Raw genomic sequence first — 13580 nt, forward strand, 5'->3', positions numbered from 1 at the left:
ATTGACAACGTTTATAATAAAACTAGATTGGACTATCCAGCTCTTAGGAAGAGCTTGCGGCAATCTTTCATCACTTTATGCTCTGGTCTTGAATTTGTGCAACACTTTGAAAATCCTTGAAAGTAGTCTTGAACTAAAAAGGTAGAAAGTCAGAAAGCTGGATAGATGCTGACGACAATGGGAAGGAAGTTGTCTGTCTACCCACCTTCATGCTGGATGTATGTGTTAGGCTTGTTGGAAATGCTGGATGAAATCCCACACCATCATGGGATAGAGTACCACAGTCTGTATTTCCGGCTATTTTAGCCAATAGGAAAGAAAAATCTTACAACATTGTGGTGAAATTCTCTCTTTGTTTTGAAATGACTTTACCTAGGTCAGTGAACTCAACATATGTATGTTTCAGCGAAATTAAATCCTTGCTTCTCCCTTGATCTCTCACCTCTGCAGCACTGGAACTTGTGGCCTCTTTGTCTTCAGGTAAGCTTTACCCACTCCTGTCTTTGCATTGCCGTTATCACATCTTCCTGTTTTCTATTCCTTTGCCCTTCGTGAGGAGTTCATCTTTACTCTTGCTTTTGCAACTTTTACTGTAACCTTATATAACGGCATACTCCTGTTCATTTTTATTTGTTTTGTGTTAGCCTAGGACCTTTTATGACGTCTTCTAGCTCTCTTGAAACTGTATAGTTTTTCCTATTTTTTTTTCCCCAGGTGCTAAAGATATTATCATCCAATTTCCCCAGAATGGTTTCTCTTTGTCCTTCTCTTCACTGTTTTACTTTATCCCTTCTTGCTGTCTTCTTTTTCTTACTTTTTTTTTTCTTTTAAATCTTTCTTTTATTTGGACTTCAATAGCCTCACTGTTTGCTCTTCTTAAACTCTGGGTTGAAAAAACTTCTCCCTGTGAAACTCCCCCAAGAGGACTTGTCTCCGAAGTCCTCTCTTATCTTTTAACTTTAATTCTCTTTTATTCTTATTAAATTCTCCTCCAATAAAAACGAATAGATTTTCTTCATTCTTTAACTGAAAGTCTTTCCTTCAATCCATTCCAAACTCATCAGACATTTGATTCACTTTCTCACCTCTGACTTTCTTGGTGACCTTCTTCCAACTACTTTTTCACTATCCTCTCCACTGAAATTGTACTTATTAAGGAAGTTCTAATGATTCACTCCTGGACAAATTGGATGTTCTTTGATCTGTGATCCTCATCTTTCCTGGAAATAACTCTGTCCATGGGCTGGTAGATCATCTCTGAAATGCTTTCAAAGCAAGATGGGATTCTTCTTTTTTTTTTTTTTTAAGTAACAAAATATCTTCCTGGTATTTTGGTATATGATGGCTTTGGTAGAAACACCAGATGAAGATATGAATATCCTGTAGGTACTTTGTGCATCATTTTGTTTAATTTGCCTTTGAGAATCAGAGATGACTTGCTATCTGCATTTCTAATAGCTCCCTTTAAAAGTGTCCTGACTTTTCAGTTGGTTTTGAATGGTCAATAAATGGATTTTTAAAATTTGGCCATGGTTCTCCTCTCTGAAAGACAGACTTCTGAGTCAGTATTATTACCATTACCATCCCCTATCCCCACACACTGAATTCCCTTAAATCTAATTTGCAAGTTATCACTTCAGACAATATAAGTAAATGACATTTTAAAAATAATTTCCTTAGTTGTTTTTCATTCATACTTCCAACCTCCCCAGACTTAACCTCAATTGAAAATTACAACTTTAAACATTTTTGAATTAAACTTGAAAGAATAAACATTCCTTTCCAAAATTCCAATTAATAATGAAAATTATATTACCCATTATTGGCTCCATAAAGTAGTTAGTACTTTTGTAGCTGTATTAGTTTTTGACAAATTTTAATCTTCCTTATGAGCAATAAGAGTAAAAAGCTCCAGCAGTAGGGGAAAAAATGGTTTCAAAAACATAAAGGTTGTGGCTTTGTAACAAAAGCTTTAGAATTCCAAGTTCAGGCTGTCGATGTCTATTTTTCCTTGCCAAGTATAAGGGGTGTAGCCTTAGATTCTCTGATTCCTTCATACAAGCGTATGTCACTGCCTATTAACATTATTTAAATATAGATTTCTTAATTCCTGAGAATGCTGCTGAAAATAGTGTTTTGACTAATAAAATGCAGAAGACAAAGGATTCAAAGACAAAGGAAAGGTATGCACTGACTGATGTGTGTCATTTTAATAACATAATTACTTGATAAGCACTTACATGATTTAGTTACTGATCTTCAACCTTTCAGAGCCAGAGAATGAATTAGTGATGTGTTGTACCCAGGTACTGCCAAAAACTGTGAGCAATGCTGTATTCTGTGGTATTTTAAGAGACACACACCTGAATTGTATTGTTAAGTAGCCCATTATATAAAGCAGGACAGTTTAGTGAAAACATTTCACAGCAGAATCAGATTGCTTTCTAACTCAGTGCTCCCCTTAATTTCTCCAGGTTGGATGCATTTTTAGAGTAGAGAAGAAAATAACATGGTTTTAGTTTTTGTTTTCTTTTTTTGACTTATGGGTGACTAAGGAAAAATTCAGAAGGGTGGTCTACCAGGATTACCATTCTACTAGGATTACATAACTGATAAATTCTCGAGAGTATCAAGGCTAGACATTGTTTTCTACCCAGAACTTAGACTCATTCTTAAAAAGGTTTATCATAGGCATGAAGAAGAAACATTGACAATTCTTCCTAGGACTAAAGATACTAGTTCACCGGTGATGAGATACTGTGCTTAGAGCAAACCCACTCAATGTGGCCCTGTCCAAGTTCTGTTACATAGATGAGGTTAGGTTAAAAATGATTATTACAGGAAATTAAACTTTAGCATCCATTTATCCATTAACTAGTATTTACTGAGCACTTATTGGATGCAGAGACTGCCCGAAATTAGGGATGAAACAGTGAGCAAGAAATTGTCATTAATCTATTAGGGTGAGAAGCAATTAGAAATACAGACGATTCCTGGTTTTATGAACAATTATAATATAAGAGGATAAATGCTACAGCAGTTTTAAGTTCAGGGTACAATGTAAACACAGAGGAAGGACATCCAGTTATGGCTGTGGTCCAGGGGAGATTTCCTAGAAGTAATGCTCAAACTGATATTCAAATATGACCAGGGTTGGCTATCTAAAGAGGAGCCATGGCAGGAGAATGTTCTAGGAACTGGGAACAGCCTGGGCAAAGTCCCAAAGGTGAAAATATGTGACACACTCAGGGCATGTCATATAGTGCGAGGAGTAGGGAGAAAAGAAGCTGGAGAAAAAAATGACAATCAATTCATGACCAGTTTGTTTGCCTGCTAAGAAGTGTGGTAATTATTCTAATGGTAATAGAGTTATGGAAGGTTTTTAAAATTAAATTATGGAAGATTTTGAGCAGGTCAGTGACATAGACATATTTGTGTTTTAGAAAGATCATAGTCATGTACTGATAGGTGAAAGGAGAGCAAGAATGAAAATGGGAAACAGTCTGCTATGGAGACTTATAGTCATCTAGGAAAGAGATGATGGTGACTGAGATGGGGCAATTAGATGGATGTGGGAGGTAGAATTGGTGGAATATGGTTATTGGCTATTAGAAATCAAAGAATGAGAAGATTGAAAGAGGATTTTTGAGTCTTTTCTGGGCCACTAAAAGGAAGACAATGCCATTAGTAAGAAAGAACAGGAAGGAATGTAGATTAAATAGTTGAATTCATTGTGGATATGTTGACTTTAAAATGACTATGCCAAATAGAGTGAGGGCAATCCCACTTGTTTGGGGGTTATTAGAGGAAGTTTTTTTCTTTATTTCTTTCTCTTTCTTTTTTTTTTAAAGCAAAGCAGAAGCAAAATTTATTAAAGGACAGTAAAGGAAATCCATGCATACCCCAAAGCAGGTTGTAGACACCCCTCATGTCTCAGATGTGAGAAGAGCTTTCTGACTACACATAGGATTTTCTTGGGAAGAAAATATAGGTTTCTGGGAAAGCTTTTACAAAAATCAAATCCCAAGTCACATTTACTATTTGGGTTTCATAATGTTTCTTCCTGGTTAAACAGTTTACCATAAATCAGTTGTGAGTACATTGTGTAGGATCTTAATACAGTGACATTTAAATTGCTTATGATTTTGGTCTTGCTGATCTGGTACATGTCTATGCTGGAAGTCTTGTTCGTCTAACTAAAGAGGCAGACATGGCTGGCCATGCTCATTGATACAGGGCTACATCTAGTAAAGGTCTCTTTCTCTATCACCTCTTGTTTTAGTCAGTTTTGGTGTTATTGTGACCAATATACCTTACAACAACAGTGCAAAGGAGGAAAAGTTTATTTTGACTCATGATTTCAGGTGTTTAGTCCATATTTGGCTGATTGATTATTCTGGGCCCAGCAAAGGTAGAGGAAAGTAACTGAGAACATGGGGGTGGGGGTGCAGAGTGCCAGGGTGAGCAAGAATGATCATGCACTCTCTGCTCATCAGGGAGAAAATATAAACCCCAAAGGCACACGTGCACATATATTTCCTTTACTGTCCTTTAATAATTTTTGCTTCTGCCTTGCTTAAAAAAAAGAAAAAAGAAAAAAAACTTCCTCTAATAACTCGCTGTCCAATACTACCTGCCTACAGTTTCCACCCAGTTAATCCATAGCAGTGGATTAATCAACTAATTAGGCTGCACATTCTTGTAATCTAATAATTTTGCCTCTGAGACTTCTTGCATTGTCTCACTCATGAGCTTTTGGGGGACACCTCATATCTAAACCATAACATTCTGCACCCAAAAGCTCACTCCCATCTGACAATGAAAAATACACTTAGTCCATTTCCAAGAATCCCCCCAATTTAATAATTTCAGCATTGCCAAAAGTCCAAGTGTCCAAGTCCAAGATCTCATCTGAGACTTAAGACAAACTCATGAATGTTTTCCCTGTAAAGAGTAAAAGAAAGTTATAAGATTTCATATATACACACACACACACACACACACACACACACACACATACACACACACATACACACACACATGCATAAATATCCAATATATAATCGCAAACAGTAAACTTTTCCATTCCACAAGGGAGAAATAGGAACATAGAAAGAAGGGATAGGACCAAAGGAAGATCAAAATAAAGCTGGGAAAACAAGTCCTATAATTCATGTGTAGCTTCGGGGGTACATGGCATCATGATGTTCTCTCCAAAGGGCTTGTGTAGCTCCAGCCTTATGGCCTTGGTGTTTGCAAGCATCTCTCAGGGCTTGTCTCTGCTAGATTTCTGCAGCTTTCCTGGGCTGACCTCACATACTACTGGCAACTCTTAATCTAGGGAGGTTCTACTGCTGCTTCAGTTTCCTTCTCACATCTTCATGAATCACCTCAGTGGCAGCCTTGCAGGGACTCTGGCCCTGCTATACTTTGTCTGGCTTCCCAGTGTTTCCTTTGAAATTTCTTTGGAAGCCTTCCTTCATGACCCCCTAACTCCAGCATCCTAAATTCTTGCAGAACCAGTACCATCTGGTTGATGCTAAGGTCTGCCACCATTCTGAACAGTAACCAAGCATCCTGAGAACTTGGCTGTAGCAGCCCCCGAGTGCCTGGGCAACTGAGCACAGTCAAACAATGTCCTAGGCTGCTGTGTGCAAGCAGTGTTTCCTCATGGTCTCTTCTCAAAGGAAATTTTATCTTTACACCCTTGAACCTGAGGTGAGTGTGCTCTTGCCAATTCCTGGGATACCTTCAAGTCATCTTTCCTATTATTATTTTTTTTGTAAAGTATTTAAATTTCTTTATCGACTACAATGTCTTTAACAACCACATCTTCCTAGTTTTACCTGTATTTTCCTTGTCAAAGTGTTTTTCAAATCTTTCTGATTATCATATTAAACTTAACTAAAAGCTAGCTACCAGCAATATCCATGCCACTGCCTGGATACTATGATCCTTGAACTTTTTTTCCAACAGATTAATTAGCATATCGTCTTTAAATTCATCTTCACAAAAATTCTCAGGACATGGTCAAAATGTAGACAACTTCTTTTCCAGAACATAGTATGCATGGTCCATCTTCTAATTTCCAATAGAGTCCTCCTCCTCTGAAATCTCAAAAAGAGTCTTTTCTGTCCATAGTCCTATCAGCATTCTTGTCTTCTAAGCCCCCATCAGAACTGCCAATTAAGTTCTGCTTATAATATTCTAAAGCTTTCCATCATAAATCTCTAAAATTTTCAAGAGTAACACACACACACACACACACACACACACACACACACACCAGCAACATCTGCAATGACTTCTAAAGCACATGGGGGTCAGGCTAGTTACAGAAACGACCCCATTTCTCAGTACCAATTTCTGTTTTAATCAGCTGTGGAATCACTATGACCCATGTACCTGTCAAGTACAATGTGGAGGAGGGAAAGTTTATTTTGACTTATGGTGAGGCAGAGGGAAGCATCTCAGAACAGGGAAAACAGGAAGGAGAGCTAGGGGAAGTTCTTATGGATCAATTATATAAATGAAATCAAGAAGTCTTCTCATTACTAATTTCATATTTCAGAACTATTTCCCAAAGAGAAGGTGATTACTCACAAAAATAGAGTTGAGGCTTGGGCAAGGGTGTGGTCTTAGTCTACCCTTCAGTTCTTCAGTTAGAAGTGAGAGAGAGTTCCAGAAAGCAGGCTCTGCTGGCAGTGGAAGTTCAGAGCCACAAATTTCCTGAGTCATCTGTTCCATCTCCTCAAAGAACAGGGAGTCTAGGTGCTGCATACTCCTGGCAGGCTAGGGAGCATCTATTTTGGGTGCAAGAGCCAGAAATGTAATCAATATAAAAAGTTGTGTGTGTTGTGGGGGTGGGAGAGAGAGGGGGAATCTACAGAGAAGAGTCTGGATGTGTTGCAAAATGACAGGAGTAAAGCACATAAGATGAGCTAGATTCCCTTACCAAGAAGGGGACATGAAGATTCAGAGACCTAAAGTAGAGTTTGCAGGCAAGAATGCTTTGTGGACCTGTTCTGGAGGCAAAGGCTGATGTTAGACTCTGATTTTTGGATATTATCAGGTACAAGGTGTTAATCTATATTCATGAAGTCAGAAATAGGGCAGATACCCATGTTCTCAAGTCCTTTAATTCCTTTGCATAGACCCCCTTTAATTTGGGTGATGATTTCAGTGTTAGAACTTCAGGTATGAATGCTGCTCCTATGGGTGGATGACTTGTTTGAGATTTTGAGATAGGGAAGGACAGATAGAGTGGAGACCTATGGAATGTGTAGGCAAAATTGGAGACTAGACTTTGAGGAGGAGTTAAATATGGGTCTTCCAGGAAATGTCACAGTTGTAGGAATCTTTTGGGGAGAGATTGAGATTAAAGGGTTGATATGGGCAGTAGGTCATAGCAGAAGCTTCTTGGGGTATCCCTATATGCTATTCCATAAAGGTGGTCTTTTGGTTTGCTGGCCTTAGCAGGGGAGTTCTTTAGCATTCTCCCTATAGGCATCTTGATTGAGTAGGAAAACTGAGCTTCTGGAATGGGGCTTAGAATGCAAGGCTTTTCTTAGATCATTGTCTTCTGATTTGGACATAGAAGAAGATGCCTGTGATCAGCAAAAGGACCCAGGATATATCTGATGATGCTAGATGGCTAGGGTGTCATGGGAAAAAATGGTCAAATCCTAACAGTGATGAGTGTGGGTTGTATGAATTGGACTGTATTCTAGTTAACCAGGTCCGCTTGTGCTTTAATGGTCTTCCTGCCCATACGTCAGCTTTGTGAAAACCAGGTTAGGCATGAAAGGGCATTTCCATGAATTCTTGTTTCTCCTTGCTTTTCTGGCCCAGGATATTACTCATAGTTTAGAAGTGTACAGAAGACTCAGTTATGCTCCTGTTACTACACTCAGGTTGTTGCTTTAAGGGAAATCAGAAGGCTTATTGCTCAGATAAGTTCGTTATGCAGAATCTCCTTGTTGGAAATGTACCCATAATTCTCAGTCAGTCAACTCTGTTGGTTCTGAAATCCTATCATGTGTTGTCCTTAGTGAAACTTGTGAATCATGTCTTTAGATACATTTTGAAGCATGGGCCTTTCAAAAATCTATCTCAGGGTAATATGAAAACCAGGGGATTTCCTTTGAAAGAGACAGAATATTCATTGAGTTTACCACTTGACATTTCTAGACAAAAGTGAGGCAAGGAATATTTCTTGCTTGAATTTCCAGAAAACTATTAGCTCTACATAGCTCTGAAAACTTTCACCTACAGGAAGCAATGCAGATTGACAGAATACCCTCCAAGAAACTTAAGAGGTATGACTGTGGGTGACAGACAGGGTTCTGTGAATATGTGTTATATAACCTCAGAGCTAACACCACTTAATGGAGATCATTCCTTTTCACCTGAAGGTCACTTCCATGAACCAAAGCCCAGCCATCTGTCTGCTTTAGCAGACTGGCCTGGGGGTATTCCTTCTAAAAGATACTAGGAAATGCTCTTTCTGCATGAGATGGTCTTGATGACATTTAGGCAGCAATCTTAAAAGACACAACAGATTCTTTTTTTTTTTCTGTCTAGGAACGTGTTGGTTCGGCTTTTTCTGGATTTGCTGTTAGCCAATGATTGGTCTCTTATTCTAGTGATTTGAGAGCTTTGACAGAACATGGGGATGATTAATGGTGGCAGGGATGACCTAGATATATTTGGATGGTGTCATGCACGCTTACAGGCCAAATAGATTTTTGGCTCATATTGTTAAAGAAAAAAAACCCCTTATATGCAAGACTGATGTGCTTATTCTGAAAAAGTTCCAAACGGATAAAAATCCCATCCAATGAACCATTATTCATTCATTTCAGTGTCTAACAGCTTTTAAATATCCTCAGATGTTTTGTATTACATAGACAGGGAGCCATGTCTAGAGCATAGAATTAATTAGGATTATAAGGGATGATAAAAATTACAGTTTTTTCGAAATGGTTCTAGGAAATGGAGATGGAGGTCTGCGTAAGTGAATCTGCAGGCCCCTCTCCTAATTCCCTTTCACTCAGGGTACACCCACTTTCATCTGGATTCTCCAGTAAAATCTTCTTTGAACAGTGCATTTATTTGGTTTAAAAATATTTTTAAAACTATTGGTGTAATTTGTTTTCTTGTTTATAGAAGTGAAACAAGGTCCTCAGATTGGTAAATGGCTTGCTTAAATACCCACTGACGTTGAATAGAAGAATAATTTTATCCTCCTTATTCCCAGTTTGGCTCCTTCCTAGTTGTTACCTAAATTCCTAGCATGGCTCTAGATATAACCTATGGCCTGGGTGGCCTAGTCTCAAATGGTGCATTAGAGAACTTTATAAGATTTTAGTTCCACATTAATTTATTAGGATTTACAATATGGAAAATTGCTACTGTTATATGTGGGAAATAGGGAAATACCTGAAAATTTATAGTTTTGACTATTTCAGTTTTCTTCCATGTTTTTAATATGGTAACGAGAATGCAAGGAGACATATGTTTCTCAAATTTATATAAGTATAGAATCTTCTTTTCATGGAACAACCAGAGGTATCAATTTTCCATAATGTGCACTTTTTGAAGCATGCTATCCTAACCCAGAGTTATCATGGGAGATCTTGAGTCTTTGGAAATATGAAAATATTGTGGATATAGAATGTCTTAAGCAAAACATGCTCAGCATGAATGGCATATGTAGTATCACCGAGTGACCAATTGAAAATTGGGGACAAGGAATCAAATAGCTATAATTGTTGAAAATATTTTGATAAATGTTATTATACAATATAATCTCCTGGTTGTATAAGATGTTACAAGTATTTGGGGGGAAGAGGGAAACACCAGAAATCCTCCAATTCCAAATGGTTCATAACATCTTTAACTTTCACCATTATTTCATTCTTCTAGGTCATTATCACTCTAGATAAAAGTATGATTATAATTACTGACACTGATACACCAGTTTAAAATTCTGTCATTTTTATTAGTTCAGTTAGTGGTCTGAAAAGACAGTACTGCACATAACTGCATAGCGCTGGCTCCAACAGTAGCCTTTCCAGATTCAGGTCCCTGCTCTGTCACTTTCTGGTGCTGTGATTCTGGGTAAGTTACTTAATTCTTCTGTGCATTTATTCATTGGCTGTAAAATGGGGTATTACTTGGGGAATGCAGTTCTGAATAGTGCCTTGAAGTTTTTTTGATGGTTTGAAAAAAGGTAGAAAACAGGAAGAAACAGTTCACCAAAAGTAGAAACTTACATGTATTGGGAAAAACAATAAAGTCTGTTCTGAAATTGTTATCTATTCCTCAGAATTCTGAGGTAACATTCTTGATGTTTACTTACACAGGCTTCTCTTCATCTTTTTTTTAAAAAAAAATTCTCTAATTACTTATACATGACAGTAGAATGCATTTTGATACATCCTACATAAATGAAGTATAACTTCTCATTCTTCTGGTTGTAGGTGATGTAGAATCACGTTGGTCAAGAAATCATATATGTACCTGGGGTAATAATGTCCCATTCATTCTACTATCCTTCGTACCCCTACATTTCCTCCCCTAGCTTCACTCCCCTCTGCCTAATCCGAGGTAACTCTCTTCTTCCCTAGTCAACCCCTTTATTGTGAATCAGCATCCTCATATCAGAGAAAACATTCAGGCTTTGATTTTTTGGGGTTTGGCTTACTGCACTTAGCATGATATTCTACAGTTCCATTCATTTACCTGCAAATGCCATCATTTCATTCTTCTTTGAAGCTGATTAATATTCATATATGCATATATATAATTATATATAATATATTATATATAATTATTATATACAATATATATTATTATATATAATATAATTCTATGTATATAATTGATATATCAATTATATATTATGATATATATATATATATCTCACAATTTTTCTTTATCTATTTATCTGTTGAAGGGCATCTAGGTTGGTTCCATAGCTTGGCTATTGTGAATTGAGCTGCTATAAACATTGATGTGGCCATGTCACTGTAGAAAGCTGATTTTAAGTACTTTGGGTATAAATTGAAGTTTGAGACAGCTGGGTCAGATGGTGGCTCCATTCCAAGTTTTCAGAGGAATTTCCATACTGCTTTCCACAGTGCTTGTACCAAATTTGCAGTCCCACCAGCAATGTATGAGTGCACCCTTTCCCCACATCCTCACCAACACTTATTTTTGCTTGCATTCTTGATAATAGCCATTCTGGCTGGAATGAGATGGAATCTTAAGAGTAGTTTTGATTTGCATTTCTTTGATGCTAGAGATGTTGAACATATTTTATTTGTCCATTGATTATATTATTTATTGATTGAATTATTGTGTTTTTTTTTTTTTGGTGTTGAGTTTTTGGAGTTCTTTATATAACCCAAGGTGCATGTGATAAGGATTTTCTCCCATTCTGTCTCATCAAATTATTGTTTCCTTTGCTGTGAAGAAGCTTTCTAGTTTGACTCCACCCTATTTATTGATTCTTGATTATACTTCTTGCACTTTAGGAATTTTGTTAAGGAAGTCAGTTCCTAAGCTGACATGTGGAGATTTGGGCCTAATTTTTCTTCTGTTAGGTGCAGGGTCCTCTGTTCTAGTGCCTAAGTCTTCGATCCACTTTGAGCTTTGTGCAGGGTGAGAAGAGGAGTTTAATTTCATTTTGCTGCATATGGATTTCCAGTTTTCCCAGTACCATTTGTTGAAGAGGCTATCTTTTCTCCAAAGGATGATTTTGGCACCTATGTATAGTATAAGATATTTGTATTTATGTGAGTTTGTCTCTGTGTTTCCTATTCTATACCATTGATTTATGTATCTGTTTTGCTGCCAATACCATGCTGTTTTTGTTACTATGACTTTGTAGTATAGTTTAAGGTCTGGTATTGTGATGCCTCCTGCTTCACTTTTCTTACTGTTCTCTTCATCTTTGATATCACTTTCCTATGGAACAGTAGGAAGGTTGTAATATGGGAACCTAACTATTGTACTACCTAAATAGTTTTGACCATTTGGGAGAAATCCAAAAGACTTATTGTTTTTCATTTGGAATCATTCAGTGTACAAGACTATAGTTAAGTACCAATGTGAATCATTTTTCCCTTTACCTCCTGTGAGTTCTGTTTAAACTTCAGCTTCAGGAAATGAAGAATAAATTTGGAGAAGTAGTGAGAGATATTGGAGATATGTGGCTAAAAATGAGGTCATTACAGAAGCAATGAGCTACCTGCAATATTTCTAATGGAGAGGGGAGATTTGACAAAGCAGAGGTAAAAGATCATGCAAGGAGGAAAATAAAACTTGGTATTTGTCCTCATCTAAGGAATCCAGCTCATCCAAAGAACTGATTATATCCATTTATTTATCTGTAATCCCACTAGAAAATGGATATCTAACTATACAGTTTAATCTCTCATCTTTGTCTCCTTAGCACTTGGTGCACTGTAGCTAATGTTTTTACTGGTTGTTGAAAATAAATAGTAGTTTTGGGTTTTCTTGAGCAAAATGATGTAATTAATTGTCTTAAAACAGCTTGAAAGGAAGTGAAGGCCATGGTTTCTAGATTAAATATAGTTGCTCCAGCTTGAAGCTGGGAAGATTATTCCATGGTTTAAGAATTGTAAAGATAGTTGGGCATGGTGGCACGTGCCTATAATCTCAGGGACTTGGGAGGCGGAGACAAGAAGATTGTAAGTTCAAAGTCAGTCTCAGAAACTTAATGAGACTCTGTCTCACAGTAAAAAGTGAAAAAAAGGGCTGGGCATGTGGCTCAGTGGTTAAGTGCCCCTTGGTTCAATCCCTAGTATTAAAAAAATACAAATTGTAAAAGTAAGGGTCAAGTACAAGTACTGGGGAAGACTGACATCACTTTGCTTTTATGTGCAAAGTAAAAACTCTTACACCTGGGGAAAATGAAGTCATTGCCTTCATCCAGAATGACCTCAAATTATAATTTTTTAAAAGAGTCTTATTCTTAAATGTCTTCCTGAGAAATTTAAATTTTTTCTTCTTTAATTCCCAAAATAATTCTCTTTGTAGTAAATTTTGCTTCTTATTAGTAAAGTCCATCTTTATTTAGGACCTGAATCATTCTTCATCTCCTCTTAACTGTTTCTATCGTGATGTTACATGGTGCCTTTTTAAAAAAAATTTTTTTACAAAAGAATAGAGAATATTGACTACTTTTCTTATAATCTAAATTGGATACTCATATTGTACTAAGGATTTAATTGTTATTAAATAAAGCATTAGTAGAATTTTCCATTTCTTTTAATATTCTATGCTGAAGTGGAGCCTAAAGCACAGAGGCATCTAGTTTTCTTTCTGTGCCAGAAGTGAATCAGTGGCTGAGATGGAACTAGGCCAACCATATACCAGGGGCAGTTCTAAGACTTCCTGGTACCACCTGTCAGCAGATCATTGATCAGTAAGAACATAATTGAATAATTCAGTAATCTTGTAATTTGCTTAAGAGTCCCAGAAGAAAATTATTGTCTCTTTTAATAACTGAATAGTTATAATAATTAAAGTATTTTTATTGTATTTTGCTT

The sequence above is a fragment of the Urocitellus parryii genome, chromosome 2 (assembly GCF_045843805.1).
Source record: "Urocitellus parryii isolate mUroPar1 chromosome 2, mUroPar1.hap1, whole genome shotgun sequence".
NCBI lineage: Eukaryota > Metazoa > Chordata > Mammalia > Rodentia > Sciuridae > Urocitellus > Urocitellus parryii.